This window comes from Balaenoptera borealis, assembly GCF_965194805.1.
Source record: "Balaenoptera borealis genome assembly, contig: HAP1_SCAFFOLD_1426, whole genome shotgun sequence".
In the NCBI taxonomy this organism is placed as follows: Eukaryota; Metazoa; Chordata; class Mammalia; order Artiodactyla; family Balaenopteridae; genus Balaenoptera; species Balaenoptera borealis.
The window spans coordinates 104,207-120,867 of NW_028122797.1; positions in this window are offsets into that span (position 1 = coordinate 104,207).

Sequence of the window (16,661 nt, forward strand, 5' to 3'; positions counted from 1 at the left end):
CAGAGGCAGAGAGAAAGAACACAGAAGCAGACAGGGTGCAAAGACACTGTAATAAGAGAAAAGCATGAACTATAGAGCCTGGGGACAGCCTGCATAGACACAGCAGAGAGAGGCACAGAAAGAATGAGTCAAAGAAAGAGTAGGTGTAATCAAAGGAAGAAGGGAAGAACAAGCAGGCAGTTGCACTTATTCCCTTATATTCACTCTTAACCCCTCAAATGTACATGTCCTGGGTACACATGTTCAGGGGGAAAAAAGCATTAGCATATCTAAGGAAACCTGGGTTAAAGATAAGATAGGCAGTTCCAAAAAGAAGAAATACGGTCGATCAACACACAAAAGAAACTAAAAACTCCATGTGATTAAAGAAACGTGGATCAGGATAGATACCATATTTCTGGCCAATGTGGCAAGTATTAACAAGGATGCTGTTGGCAGGTATTGACCAAAATATTATTGCACATTACTGGTGAACAAATAATTGAATCAACATTTCAGAAGGACAATTTAGTAGTGTGGCTTAAACATTTTTAATGTGCCTACTTGGTAACCCAGAAATTCCATGTTTAGAAATGTTTCTCAAGGAAATTGAAAAATTCAGAAAGATGTAACAAGACTACCCATCGAAGTGCAGATTATGATAAAGAAAAATTCCAAAAAAACTTAAATATCTGTCATTAGGAACTAACTAAATATTATATTTATACAATGGAACCCATAAAGCTATTAACAATGACTACATAAATCTTTATTTACTGCATAGAAAGATGTCTATGATATACTAAGTGCAGAGCTTCAAAACAATACATATATTGTATTCATACATATACATAGTATGTATTCATACATACGTATTCATACATATACATAGTATGATTTCATTTTTTTGGACTGTTGTTTCTCTCCATATATGAACATGATTTTGAAGACTGGTATGAAATCGGCCTGTTTTATAAAAGTGTAAGAAACACTGGTAAACATTTAATTAAACATTAATAAAGCTCTCATTTTATGCTCTCATGGAGTTCTTCATTTGATATTTAGCTTCATTAGATTGCAGACCTAATAAAATAGATCCAAGATAGGCAGTAGGTATGTGAATCATAAAATATAAACCTGGAAGCTTATCTGTAATGTTAATCACGACTATTTCAGGATGGTGAGAATTATGGGTGATTTCCAAGGTCTTTATATTTTATATATTATCTAAACTCTTTATATTTAGTTACCTTTTTACTTTTATACTCAAAAGTAATAAAATATCTTTTTTGACCAAAGTATTTAGTAATAAAGAGAAGAGAGAGATGTAAAGTGGTAGAAGCATCAACCACAGGCAAGCCCTCCACTCCCCAGTCTATGATAAGGAGAGACATAAGCATGGTTCTAGCTGAGAGGAAGGAGCCTACAGAAAAGGAAGAAATGGAATATAAAAGAGAGAGCGAAAACAAAACTGAGAAAACAGATAATGGATTTTAGAAAATATGACAGCACAGAGACCTTAATGAACCTTTTCTTTCATAACTGAAAGACACAAACAAAAAACATCAAAAAGTAAAAAAATAGGGCTTCTCTGGTGGCACAGCGGTTGAGAATCCGCCTGCCAAGGCAGGGGACATGGGTTCGAGCCCTGGTCAGGGAAGATCCCACATGCCGTGGAGCAACTAAGCCCGTGTGCCACAGCTACTGAGCCCATGTGCCACAACTACTGAAGCCCACATGCCTAGAGTCCGTGCTCCACAACAAGAGAAGCCACCACAATGAGAAGCCTGCGCACCACAACGAAGAGTAACCCCCACTCGCCACAACCAGAGAAAGCCCGTGCACAAAGCCCCAAACGCAGCCAAAATAACTAACTACATAAATAAACAAATTTATTAAAAAAGTAAAAAAATATTCAGAATCTAGGGAACAGACTCAACTCACACCACAAAATCCCAGAAATAATGTCTAAAGAAACAACTGGGAATAAATATAAGGAGCCACCACAAAGCTCTTCCTACACAAAGGACCATACAGCAGAAGGGTAAAAGGTGAGTCAACAATTCAAAATATCCCACTGGTATCTCAGAAAAGGGACTGAGGTAATAAGTGGCCCAGGAGAAAGATAAATGTCCCAATTGGAGACACGTTCCCTGTGAAAAAATAGCTCCTTATGTCCTTGCCAGAATGGTTTACTGTATGCCTACTCTGGCCAGGAAGAAGTCAGAAAAAGGGATGGGAAATAACCTTTTAAGTCTAAATGTCTTAGTTTTATTACTAAGATTTGCTAGAAAAAAATAAGGCCTCAGCCATATCACTGCCCACACGACAATGCTATGAAAGCAGCTGCCAGGTGACTTTACAGTAGTGTAATAGCAAAACCCCAAGGGCATGTCCTATAGAACAAGATACTTTCCTCACCTCCACACTTGATAAGGTGGCCATCAATTTATGAGTTTCAAAACAATGGCAGAGAAAAATGTCACCTACTGTAGCTGTCCAGAGTCCTAGAATCAATTACTATCTTTCTGCCTTTCCCAAACTCTGAGGGGCAAAAGAAATACAAGCCATACACAATGAGCCTTCAAGTTCATGTCCTAGGAAGGGGACTCAAGCAGTATCTTGTAAATAGGTAATAAGGTCATCAAATGTGATCAAATAAATGGTTGTGATCAAATAAATGGCTTCCACAGAACTGTTTTGAGACAAAGGTCATCTGAAAACAAAAGAGAAGGATTTATGAAAATATTCTATAGCATTAAAGTGGAAGAAAGGGGGCTTCTCTGGTGGCGCAGTGGTTAAGAATCCGCCTACCAATGCAGGGGACACGGGTTCGAGCCCTGGTCTGGGAAGGTCCCATATGCCGCGGAGCAAGAAAGCCAGGGTGCCAGAATTACTGAGCCTGTGCTCTAGAGCCTGCGAGCCACAACTACTGAGCTCACGCGCCACAACTACTGAAGCCTGTGTGCCTAGAGCCCGTGCGCCACAACAAGAGGAGCCACGGCAATGAGAAGCTCCCGCACCACAATGAAGAGTAGCCCTCGCTCACCACAACTAGAGAAAGCCTGGGCGCAGCAATGAAGGCCCAATGCAGCCAAAAATAAATAAATAAAATAAATAAATGTATAAAGAAACAAGTGGAAGAAAGGAAGGAAAAAAAGAAGGGAAAGAGAAAGAATTTATTTTGCCAGAAGGTTTACCCATTTTAGTCAATAAAGAATTTGTACTCTCACTCTAGAGAAAATTTAAAAAGAACATGGACTTAATGAAATGGATCCAAGATAAGCTAGGACAATACAGGGAGACTAAAAGGTAGTTGACAAATTAACACACTTCATCCAAAAATTAATGAATGTCTGCCATGTGTTGGAAAACCAAGGACAGGTACCAAAGGAAAAAAACTGACAGAAATGAAGGGAGACATAGACAATTCAATAGTAATAGCTGGAGACTGCAATAGTACACTTTCAAAATGGATAGAAAAACTCGACAGACCAATAAGGAAATAGAAGGCTTGAACAACACTATAATCCAACTAGACCTAAAGACATATACATAATACTCCAACCAACAGAAGCAGAATACACATTCTTCTGAGGGAACATAATAATGTTCTCCAGGAGAGACCATGTGCTAGGCCATAAAACAAGTCACAATATATTTACAAACTATACAAAGTATGTTTTCTGACCACAATGGAATGAAACTAGAAATCAATAAGGAAATTTGGGAAATTCAAAAATATAGAGAAATTAAATGACACACTCTTAACTACCAATGTTCAAAGAAGAAATCACAAGGGCAATTAGAAAATACTTTGAGATGAATGAAAACGAAAGCAAAACATCCCAAAACCTTTGGGATGCAGTGAAGGCAGAGCTTACAGATATTTGTATCTGTAAATGTCCATATTAAAAGAAGAAAGATTTCGAAACTATAACCTCACCTTCAACCTTAAGAAACCAGAAAAAGAAGACCAAATAAAACCCAAAGCAGGCAAAATGAAGGAAATTATATAGATTAGAATGAAAATAAATGAATCAGAGAATCAAAAAAAGAGAAAAATCAAAGAAATCAAAAGTTGGTTCTTGGAAAAGGTCAACAAAAATGGACAAATCTTTAGCTAGAATTCACCAAAAGCAAAAAGGGGAAAACTCAAATCATTTACATTAAGAATGAACCAGGGGATGTTACTACCAATCACACAGAAATTAAAAAGGATCATAAGGGAATATTATGAACAATCACATGTCAACAAATTAGGTAACCCAGATGAAATAGACAAATTCCTAGAAAAACAACCTAGCAAAACTGACTCAAGCAAAAATAGAAAATCTGAACAAACCTATAATAAGGACAGAGGCTGAGTCAGTAATCAGAAAACACCCCCCAAAGAAAAGCCCAGGTCCAAACTGGTGAATTCTAAAAAACATTTAAAGTAGAATTAACAACAACCATTCACAAACTCAAAAAACAACATCATCATCAAAACAAAATGAGAAGAAGGATTACTTCCCAATTCTTTCTATAAGGAGATTATTACCCTGATAAAAAAGGCAAAGATACAGTAAAACTACAGACCAATACCCCTTATGAATATAGAAGGAAAATCCTCAACAAAATACTAGCAAACTGAATCCAGCAACACAGAAGAGGGATTATACATTAAAACCAAGAGGAATTTATCCCAGGAAGGCAAAGTTGGTTCAATATATGATTATCAATCAACGTAACACACCATCTTCATAAAGAAAACATAGGATCATTTCATTATACGTAGAAAAAGCATATGGCAAAACCCAAAACCCTTCCATAATAAAAACACTCAACAAAACAGGAATAGAAGTTCCTCAACCTGATAAACGGCATTTATAAAAAAAACTCACAGCTAACATCATGCTTAATGACCAGAAAGATTTCTCCTTAAAATCAGGAACAAGGGCTTCCCTGGTGGCGCAGTGGTTGAGAATCTGCCTGCTAATGCAGGGGACACGGGTTCGAGCCCTGGTCTGGGAGGATCCCACATGCTGCGGAGCAACTACGCCCGTGAGCCACAACTGCTGAGCCTGCGCGTCCGGAGCCTGTGCTCCGCAACAAGAGAGGCCGCGATAATGAGAGGCCCGCGCACCGTGATGAACAGTGGCCCCCACTTGCCGCAACTGGAGAAAGCCCTCGTACAGAAACGAAGACCCAACACAGCCATAAATAAATAAATAAATAAATAAAATTAAAAAAAAAAAAAAAAAAATCAGGAACAAGACAAGGATACTCATTCTTAACACTTCTATTCAACACAGTACTGGAGGTTCTAGCAAGGGCAACTAGGCAAGAAAAAGAGATAAATGACATGATATCGGAAAGAAGAAGGAAAACTATCTCTCTTTGCAAATGACACAATATTTTATATAGAAAACACTAAGGAACACACAAACACAAATTACTCAAACTTATAAGCAAGTTCAGCAAAGTTGCAGGAACCAAAATACATACAAAAACCAGTAATATTCCTGTACCACAAGGAAAATTCCCAAAATGAACTTAAGAAACCAATACTAGTTACACTGGTATCAAAAAGAATGAAATACTCAGGGATACTTTTTTTTTTTTAAACATCTTTATTGAAGTATAATTGCCTTACAATGGTGTGTTAGCTTCTGCTTTATAACAAAGTGAATCAGTTATACATATACAATATGTTCCCATTTCTCTTCCCTCTTGCATCTCCCTCCCTCCCACCCTCCCCATCCCACCCCTCTAGGTGGTCACAAAGCACCGAGCTGATCTCCCTGTGCTATGCGGCTGCTTCCCACTAGTTATCTATTTTACATTTGGTAGTGTATATATGTCCATGACACTCTCTTACCCTGTCACATCTCACCCCACCCCCTCCCCATATCCTCAAGTCCATTCTCTAGTAGGTCTGTGTCTTTATTCCCGTCTTGCCACTAGGTTCTTCGTGGCCTTTTTTTTTTTTTTTCCTTAGATTCCGTATATATGTGTTAGCATACTGTATTTGTTTTTCTCTTTCTGACTTACTTCACTCTGTATGACAGACTCTAACTCCATCCACCTCATTACAAATATCTCCATTTCATTTCTTTTTATGGCTGAGTAATATTCCATTGTATATATGTGCCACATCTTCTTTATCCATTCATCTGTCGATGGACATTTAGGTTGCTTCCATGTCCTGGCTATTGTAAATAGAGCTGCAATGAACATTTTGGTACATGACTCTTTTTGACCTATGGTTTTCTCAGGGTATATGCCCAGGAGTGGGATTGCTGGGTCGTATGGTAGTTCTATTTGTAGTTTTTTAAGGAACCTCCATACTGTTCTCCGTAGTGGCTGTATCAATTTACATTCCCACCAACAGTGCAAGAGTGTTCCCTTTCCTCCACACCCTCTCCAGCATTTATTGTTTCTAGATTTTTTGATGATGGCCATTCTGACCGGTGTGAGATGATATCTCATTGTAGTTTTGATTTGCATTTCTCTAATGATTAATGATGTTGAGCATGCTTTCATGTGTCTGTAGGCCATCTGTATATCTTCTTTGGAGAAATGTCTATTTAGATCTTCTGCCCATTTTTGGATTGGGTTGTTTGTTTTTTTGTTATTGAGCTGCATGAGCTGCTTGTAAATCTTGGAGATTAATCCTTTGTCAGTTGCTTCATTTGCAAATATTTTCTCCCATTCTGAGGGTTGTCTTTTGGTCTTGTTTATGGTTTCCTTTGCTGTGCAAAAGCTTTTAAGTTTCATTAGGTCCCATTTGTTTATTTGTGTTCTTATTTCCATTTCTCTGGGAGCTGGGTCAAAAAGAATCTTGCTGTGATGTATGTCATAGAGTGTTCTGCCTATGTTTTCCTCTAAGAGTTTGATAGTGTCTGCCCTTACACTTAGGTCTTTAATCCATTTTGAGTTTATTTTTGTGCATGGTGTCAGGGAGTGTTCTAATTTCATACTTTTACATGTACCTGTCCAATTTTCCCAGCACCACTTATTGAAGAGGCTGTCTTTTCTCCACTGTATATGCTTGCCTCCTTTATCAAAGATAAGGTGACCATATGTGTGTGGGTTTATCTCTGGGCTTTCTATCCTGTTCCATTGATCTATATTTCTGTTTTTGTGCCAGTACCAAACTGTCTTGATTCCTGTAGCTTTGTAATATAGTCTGAAGTCAGGGAGCCCGATTCCTCCAGCTCCATTTTTCGTTCTCAAGATTGCTTTGGCTATTCGGGGTCTTTTGTGTCTCCATAGAAATTGTGAAATTTTTGGTTCTAGTTCTGTGAAAAATGCCAGTGGTAGTTTGATAGGGATTGCATTGAATCTGTAGATTTCTTTGGGTAGTAGAGTCATTTTCACAATGTTGATTCTTCCAATCCAGGAACATGGTATATCTCTCCATCTATTTGTATCATCTTTAATTTCTTTCATCAGTGTCTTATAATTTTCTGCATACAGGTCTTTTGTCTCCTTAGGTAGGTTTATTCCTAGATATTTTATTCTTTTTGCTGCAATGGTAAACGGGAGTGTTTTCTTAATTTCACTTTCAGATTTTTCGTCATTAGTGTATAGAAATGCAAGAGATTTCTGTGCATTAATTTTGTATCCTGCTACTTTACCAAATTCATTGATTAGCTCTAGGAGTTTTCTGGTAGCATCTTTAGGATTCTCTATGTATAGTATCATGTCATCTGCAAATAGTGACAGCTTTACTTCTTCTTTTCTGATTTGGATTCCTTTTATTTCTTTGTCTTCTCTGATTGCTGTGGCTAACACTTCCAAAACTATGTTGAATAATAGTGGTGAGAGTGGGCAACCTTGTCTTGTTCCTGATCTTAGTGGAAATGGTTTCAGTTTTTCACCATTGAGGACAATGTTGGCTGTGGGTTTGTCATATATGGCCTTTATTATGTTGAGGAAGGTTCCCTCTATGCCTACTTTCTGCAGGGCTTTTATCATAAATGGGTGTTGAATTTTGTCGAAAGCTTTCTCTGCATCTATTGAGATGATCATATGGTTTTTCTCCTTCAGTTTGTTAATATGGTGTATCACATTGATTGATTTGCGTATGTTGAAGAATCCTTGCATTCCTGGGATAAACCCCACTTGATCATGGTGTATGATCCTTTTAATGTGCTGTTGGATTCTGTTTGCTAGTATTTTGTTGAGGATTTTTGCATCTATGTTCATCAGTGATATTGGCCTGTAGTTTTCTTTCTTTGTGACATCTTTGTCTGGTTTTGGTATCAGGGTGATGGTGGCCTCGTAGAATGAGTTGGGGAGTGTTCCTCCCTCTGCAATATTTTGGAAGAGTTTGAGAAGGATAGGTGTTAGCTCTTCTCTAAATGTTTGATAGAATTCGCCTGTGAAGCCATCTGGTCCTGGGCTTTTGTTTGTTGGAAGGTTTTTAATCACAGTTTCAATTTCAGTGCTTGTGATTGGTCTGTTCATATTTTCTATTTCTTCCTGGTTCAGTCTCGGCAGTTTGTGCATTTCTAAGAATCTGTCCATTTCTTCCAGGTTGTCCATTTTATTGGCATAGAGTTGCTTGTAGTAATCTCTCATGATCGTTTGTATCTCTGCAGTGTCAGTGGTTACTTCTCCTTTTTCATTTCTAATTCTATTGATTTGAGTCTTCTCCCTTTTTCTCTTGATGAGTCTGGCTAATGGTTTATCAATTTTGTTTATCTTCTCGAAGAACCAGCTTTTAGTTTCATTGATTTTTGCTATTGTTTCCTTCATTTCTTTTTCATTTATTTCTGACCTAATCTTTATGATTTCTTTCCTTCTGCTGGCTTTGGGGTTTTTTTGTTCTTCTTTCTCTAATTGCTTTAGGTGCAAGGTTAGGTTGTTTATTCGAGATGTTTCCTGTTTCTTGAGGTAGGCTTGTATTGCTATAAACTTCCCTCTTAGCACTGCTTTTGCTGCGTCCCATAGGTTTTGGGTCGTCGTATCTCCATTGTCATTTGTTTCTAGGTATTTTTTGATTTCCCCTTTGATTTCTTCAGTGATCACTTCGTTATTAAGTAGTGTATTGTGTAGCCTCCATGTGTTTGTATTATTTACAGATCTTTTCCTGTAATTGATATCTAGTCTCATAGCGTTGTGGTCGGAAAAGATACTTGATACGATTTCAATTTTCTTAAATTTACCAAGGCTTGATTTGTGACCCAAGATATGATCTATCCTGGAGAATGTTCCATGAGCACTTGAGAAAAATGTGTATTCTGTTGTTTTTGGGTGGAATGTCCTATAAATATCAATTAAGTCCATCTTGTTTAATGTATCATTTAAAGCTTGTGTTTCCTTATTTATTTTCATTTTGGATGATCTGTCCATTGGTGAAAGTGGGGTGTTAAAGTCCCCTACTATGATTGTGTTGCTGTCGATTTCCCCTTTTATGGCTGTTAGTATTTGCCTTCTGTATTGAGGTGCTCCTATGTTGGGTGCATAAATATTTACAATTGTTATACCTTCCTCTTGGATCGATCCCTTGATCATTATATAGTGTCCTTCTTTGTCTCTTGTAATAGTCTTTATTTTAAAGTCTATTTTGTCTGATATGAGAATTGCTACTCCAGCTTTCTTTTGATTTCCATTTGCATGGAATATCTTTTTCCATCCCCTCACTTTCAGTCTGTATGTGTCTCTAGGTCTGAAGTGGGTCTCTTGTAGACAGCATATATATGGGTCTTGTTTTTGTATCCATTCAGCCAGCCTGTGTCTTTTGGTGGGAGCATTTAATCCATTTACATTCAAGGTAATTATCGATATGTATGTTCCTAGTCCCATTTTCGTAACTGTTTTGGGTTTGTTATTGTAGGTGTTATCCTTCTCTTGTGTTTCTTGCCTAGAGAAGTTCCTTTAGCATTTGTTGTAAAGCTGGTTTGGTGGTGCTGAACTCTCTCAGCTTTTGCTTGTCTGTAAAGGTTTTCATTTCTCCATCACATCTGAATGAGATCCCTGCTGGGTAGAGTAATCTTGGTTGTAGGTTTTTCTCCTTCATCACTTTAAGTATATCCTGCCACTCCCTTCTGGCTTGCAGAGTTTCTGCTGAAAGATCAGATGTTAACCTTATGGGGATTCCCTTGTGTGTTATTTGTTGTTTTTCCCTTGCTGCTTTTAATATGTTTTCCTTATATTTAATTTTTGACAGTTTGATTAATATGTGTCTTGGCGTGTTTCTCCTTGGGTTTATCCTGTATGGGACTCTCTGTGCTTCCAGGACTTGATTAACTATTTCCTTTCCCATATTAGGGAAGTTTTCAACTATAATCTCTTCAAATATTTTCTCAGTCCCTTTCTTTTTCTCTTCTTCTTCTGGGACCCCTATAATTCGAATGTTGGTGCGTTTAATGTTGTCCCAGAGGTCTCTGAGACTTTCCTCAGTTCTTTTCATTCTTTTTTCTTTATCCTGCTCTGCAGTAGTTATTTCCACCATTTTATCTTCCAGGTCACTTATCCGTTCTTCTGCCTCAGTTATTCTGCTATTGATCCCATCTAGAGTATTTTTAATTTCATTTATTGTGTTTTTCATCGTTGCTTGGTTCCTCTTTAGTTCTTCTACGTCCTTGTTAAATGTTTCTTGCATTTTGTCTATACTATTTCCCAGATTTTGGATCATCCTTACTATCATTATTCTGAATTCTTTTTCAGGTAGACTACCTATTTCCTCTTCATTTGTTAAGTCTGGTGTGTTTTGACCCTGCTCCTTCATCTGCTGTGTGTTTTTCTGTCATCTCATTTTGCTTATCTTACTGTGTTTGGGGTCTCCTTTTCACAGGCTGCAGGTTCGTAGTTCCCGTTGTTTTTGGTATCTGTCCCCAGTGGCTAAGGTTGGTTCAGTGGGTTGTGTAGGCTTCCTGGTGGGGGGGACTAGTGCCTGAGTTCTGGTGGATGAGGCTGGATCTTGTCTTTCTGGTGGGCACGTCCACGTCTGGTGGTGTATTTTGGGGTGTCTGAGGCCTTATTATGATTTTAGGCAGCCTCTCTGCTAATGGATGGGGCTGTGTTCCTGTCTTGCTAGTTGTTTGGCATAGGGTGTTCAGCACTGTAGCTTGCTGGTCATTGAGTGATGCTGGGTCTTGATGTTGAGATGGAGATCTCTGAGAGATTTTTGCCGTTTGGTATTACGTGGAGCTGGGAGGTCTCTTGTGGACCAGTGTCCTGAAGTTGGCTCTCCCACCTCAGAGGTACAGCCCTGATGCCTGGCTGGAGCACCAAGAGCCTTTCGTCCACACGGCTCAGAGTAAAAGGGAGAAAAAATAGAAAGAAAGAAAGAAAGAAAGAGGCTATAATATAGTGAAGTAAAAGAAAGCTATTATAAAGCAAAGCTATACAGACAAAATCTCACCCAGAAGCATATACATATACACTCACAAAAAAAGGAAAAGGGGAAAAATTAATATATCCTGCTCCCAAAGTCCACCTCCTGAATTTGGGATGATTCGTTATCTATTCAGGTATTCAACAGATGCAGGCACATCAAGTTGTTTGTGGAGTTTTAATCCGCTGCTTCTGAGGCTGCTGGGAGAGATTTCCCCTTCTCTTCTCTGTTCGCACAGCTCCTGGGGATCAGCTTTGGATTTGGACCCGCCTCTGCGTGTAGGTCGCCTGAGGGCGTCTGTTCCCCGCCCAGACAGGACGGGGTTAAAGGAGCAGCTGCTTCGGGGGCTCTGGCTCACCCAGGCCGCGGGGAGGGAGGGGTACAGAGGAGGCGGGGCGAGCCTGCGGCGGCAGAGGCCGGCGTGACGTGGCACCAGCCTGAGGCGCGCCGTGCGTTCCCCCCGGCGAAGTTGTCCCTGGATCACGGGACCCTGGCAGTGGTGGGCTGCACAGGCTCCTGGGAGGGGCGGTGTGGAGAGTGACCTGTGCTCGCACACAGGATTTTTGGAGGCGGCAGCAGCAGCCCCAGCGTCTCACGCCCGTCTCTGGGGTCCGCGCTGATAGCCGCGGCTCGCGCCAATCTCTGGAGTTCGTTTAGGCGGCGCTCTGAATTCCCTCTCCTTGCGCGCCGCGAAACAAAGAGGCAAGAAAAAGTCTCTTGCCTCTTCGGCAGCTGCAGACTTTTTCCCGGTCTCCCTCCCAGCCAGCTGTGGTGCGCTAACCCCTTCAGGCTGTGTTCACGCCGCCAACCCCAGTCCTCTCCCTGCGATCCGACCGAAGCCCGAGCCTCAACTCCCAGCCCCGCCCGCCCCGGCGGGTGAGCCGACAAGCCTCTCGGGCTGCTGAGTGCTGGTCGGCACTGATCCTCCGTGCGGGAATCTCTCCGCTTTGCCCTCTGCACCCCTGTGGCTGCGCTCTCCTCCGTGGCTCCGAAGCTTCCCCCCTCTGCCACCCGCAGTCTCTGCCCGCGAAGGGGCTTCCTAGTGCGTGGAAATCTTTCCTCCTTCACAGCTCCCTCCCACTGGTGCAGGTGCCGTCCCTATTCTTTTGTCTCTGTTATTTCTTTTTTCTTTTGCCCTACCCAAGTACGGGGGGAGTTTCTTGCCTTTTGGGAGGTCTGACGTTTTCTGCCAGCATTCAGTGGGTGTTCTGTAGGAGCAGTTCCACGTGTAGATGTATTTCTACTGTATCTGTGGGAAGGAAGGTGATCTCCGCGTCTTACTCTTCCGCCATCTTCTCTTCTCCCCCCTCAGGGATACTTTTAACAACAGAAGTGCCAAACTACAAAGAAGTGGAACCCACAAACATCGTTGAAGAAATTAAAGATGACCTAAATAAATGGAAAAACACCCCAGTTCATGGATTAGAAGATTTAATATCGTTATGACAGCAGTACTCCCTAAATTTTTCTACAGTTTCAATGCAATCCCTACCCAAGATTCAAGTTGTCTTTTTTTTTTTCTTTTTGGCAGAAATTATTGACAAGCTGATCTGAATATTCCTATGACCTAAGAATAGATAAAACAATCTTGAAAAAGAAAAAACAAAGTTGGAGGAGTCACACTAATTAGACAGTGTGGTAGTGGCATAAAGAGTGACATATAGATCAATAAAATAGGGTTTATAGTCTAGAATAAACCCTTACATTTATAATCAATTTTTTAAGTTTATTTTTATTTTTCTGATTTTTTTTTTTTCTTATGATCAATTGATTTTTGCCAAGGGTGCCCAGACAATTCAATGGAAGAAAGAATAGTCTTTGCAACAAATGGTACTACGACACTGGCTATCCACAGGCAAAAGAATAAAACTGTACTACCTCAATGCCACATACAAAAGTTAACTAAAAAATGATCATAGAACTAAAAGTAAGAACTACAATTATAAAACTTTTAGAAGAAAATAAAGAGTAAATATTTTGTAACCTTGGGTTAGACAATAGTTTTAGATATGACATGAAAAGCACAAGTGACAAAAGAAGAAACAGACAAATTGTACTTTGTCAAAATTAAAACTTTTGTACCACAAGTAAAGTCATCAAGAAAGTGAAAAGGATGGCACAGAATGAAAGAACATGTTTGCAAAACATATCCTAATAAGGGACTTGTATTCAGAATAGACAAAGAAACAGAACTCAGTAATAAAATGACAAATAAGCCAATTTTAAAATGGGCAAAGGATTGGATTAGACATTTCTCTAAAGGTAAACATATGGCCAATAAGCATATGAAAAGATGCTCAACATCTTAGTCATTAGCGAAATGCAAATTAAAATCATTAAAAAGTGAGATACCTCTTCACACCCATTAAGATAGTTATTATCAAAAGACAGACAACAAGTGTTGATGAGGATGTAGACAAACTGAAATATGATCCAGGTGGGAATATAAAATGGTGCAGCCACTTTGGAAAACACTTTGGCAGTTACTCAGAAGCTTAAACAGAGTTACCATATGATCCAGCAATTCTACGCCTAGGTATATACGTAAGAAAATTGAAGGAACATGTCCACACAAAAACCTGTGCATTAATGTTTACAGCAGCATTTTTCATAATGGCCAAAAAAGCAGAAACAATCCACATGTCCAACAACTCATGAATAAACATGTTGTATATGTATTTGAAATACTGTTTGTTACTGTTCATAACAAACAACAAGTACTGATTCCTGCTACAAAATGGATGAACCTTGAAAATATTAAGTAAAAGAAGCCAGACACAAAAGGCCACATATTGCATGATTTGCTTATAGAAAATGTGCCCAATGGGCAAATCCATAGATACAGAAAGTAGATTAATGGTTGAAGGCTAGGAAATGACTGTGAAGGGGCACAGGGTTTCTTTTTGGTATGACAAAAAGTTCTGGAATTAGTGGTGACAGTTGTATAACCTCCTCTGAATATATTAAAAACCACTGAATTGTATACTTTACAAGAATGAATTGTAAGGTATGTAAATTTTATTTTTAAAAAATCAATAGAGATTGACCAACGCTGAGACATACCCTGGGAAAGTAAGAAAACTTAAATTTTAAAAACCCAACAACAATCCAGGATCCAATAGGGAAAAAATATTAGGGTTGCCTCTGGCACAGAAATATTAATTGTATGTGCCCAGAAAGGGGGAGCAAATCTGACTGAGTTTTGAATTAAAGATTATTATTCAAAAGTTTTATACCCAAACAAGTTGTTATTCCTATACAAAGGTTACAGAATGATAATCTCAAATTTATAAGAACTGAAGAGATGCTCACTCCTGAACAACTGTTGAAAAATCTAGCTAAATAATAAAATTATTTAAATTAATAAACTCACAAACAGTTACACTGAAAAGACTGATGATATTGACCCCCTTTAAAAAACACATAAAATGGTGATTTTGCTTATAACATGGAAGAAAAATGCTATACTTCTTAAAAATAAAGCTAATCAATACAGTAGTAATACTACCATAATGAATTGAGACAACATTCACAAAATTAACGAATATTGTTATGTTGGGGGAAGTGTGTGTAGGTGGAGAGTGGGGAGAAGTAGGGCAAGTGCAACCAGTTTCTTAATTTTTTATATAATGGAGTCAATAGATACTATTTCATATCTGAGTGGTACATTGAGACAGTGGCTTAAGCATATTTGTTAATTACATGGCTGCTAAGTTAGCAAAAAAAAACAACTCAAAGAAAATCATATAGCAATAAAAAAAATGGAAAACAATAAGAAATCATTAAAAATGATAAGAAACCCTGAAGAACCAAAACAACTTTGAAAGAGAACAACAAAGTTGGAGGATTCACACTTCCTGATTTCAAAACAGTAATACAATAACACTGTGGTACTGGCATAAAGATAAATAGATCAATGGACTAGAATAGAGAGCCCAGAAATAAACCTTTGTGCCACATGGTCAAATGATCTCTGACCCTTGACAAGGGGCCAAGACCATTCAACAGGAAAAGAGCAGTCTCCTTAACAAATGGTGCTGGGAAAACTGGATATGCACATGCTCTTAAAAAGAATGAAATGGGGAAAAAAAAAAAAGAATGAAGTTGGAGCCTTATCTTACATCGTATACAAAAATTACCTCAAAATGGATTAAAGACCTAAAACCATAACATTCTTGGAAGAACACACAGGGGAAAAGCTTCATGGCATTGGACTTGGTAATGACTTCTTAGATATGACACCAAAAGCACAGGCAGCAAAAGTAAAACTCGACAATTGGGACTACATCAATATTAAAAATTTCTGGGCATCAAAGGACACAATCAACAAAGGTGAGAAGGTAACCCACTGATTGGGAGAAAAATTTATAAATCATATATCTGATAAGAGGTTAATACTCAGAATATGTAAAGAACTACTACAACTCAATGACCAAAAAATAACGCGATTCAAGAATGGGCAAAGTACTTGAATAGACATTTCTCCAAAGATGATATACAAGTGGCCAAGAAGTATATAAAAAGATGCTCAATATAATCATGAAAGAAATGCAAGTCAAAAACATATCACTTCATACACACTAGGATGCCACTATAAAAAAAAAACAGAAAATAACAAGTGTTGACAAAGATGTGGAAAAAGTGGAACCATTGTGTGCTGTTGGTGGGACTGTAAAATGGGCAGCTGCTGTGGAAAACAGTAGGGTGGTTCCTCAAATAATTAAAAATAGAACTACCATATAATCCAGCCATTCCACTTCTGGATATGTAACCCCCAAAATTGAAAGTAGGATCTTGAATGGATATTTGTACACTCATGTTCATAGCAGCATTATTCACAATGGTCTACAGGTGGAAGCAACACAAGTATCTATTAACGGATGGATGAATGAATGAACAAACAAAATGTGGTATATACATACAACGCAGTATCATTCAGTCTTAAAAAAAAGACAATCCTGTCAGATAGTACAACACTGATGATCCTTGAGGACATTATGCTAAGTGAAGTAAACTTGTTACTTAAGGACAAATACTGTATTCCAATTACGTGAGGTACCTAGAGTAGTCAAATTCTTAGAATGGTGGTTGCCAGGGGCTTGAGCATAAGGTGGAATGGGGAGTTGCTATTTGAGTCAATGTAGAAATTCAGTTTTGCAAGATGAAAAGAGTTCTAGAGATGGGTGACGGTGATGTCTGCCCAACAATATGAATGTATTTAATACCATTAAACTACACCATGCACAAAAACAAATTCAAAATGGATTAAAGACTTAAATGTAAGAACTGAAACCACAACCAAAAAAAGAGACAAAACTTCTTGAAGAAAACACAGGCACTAAGCTCTTTG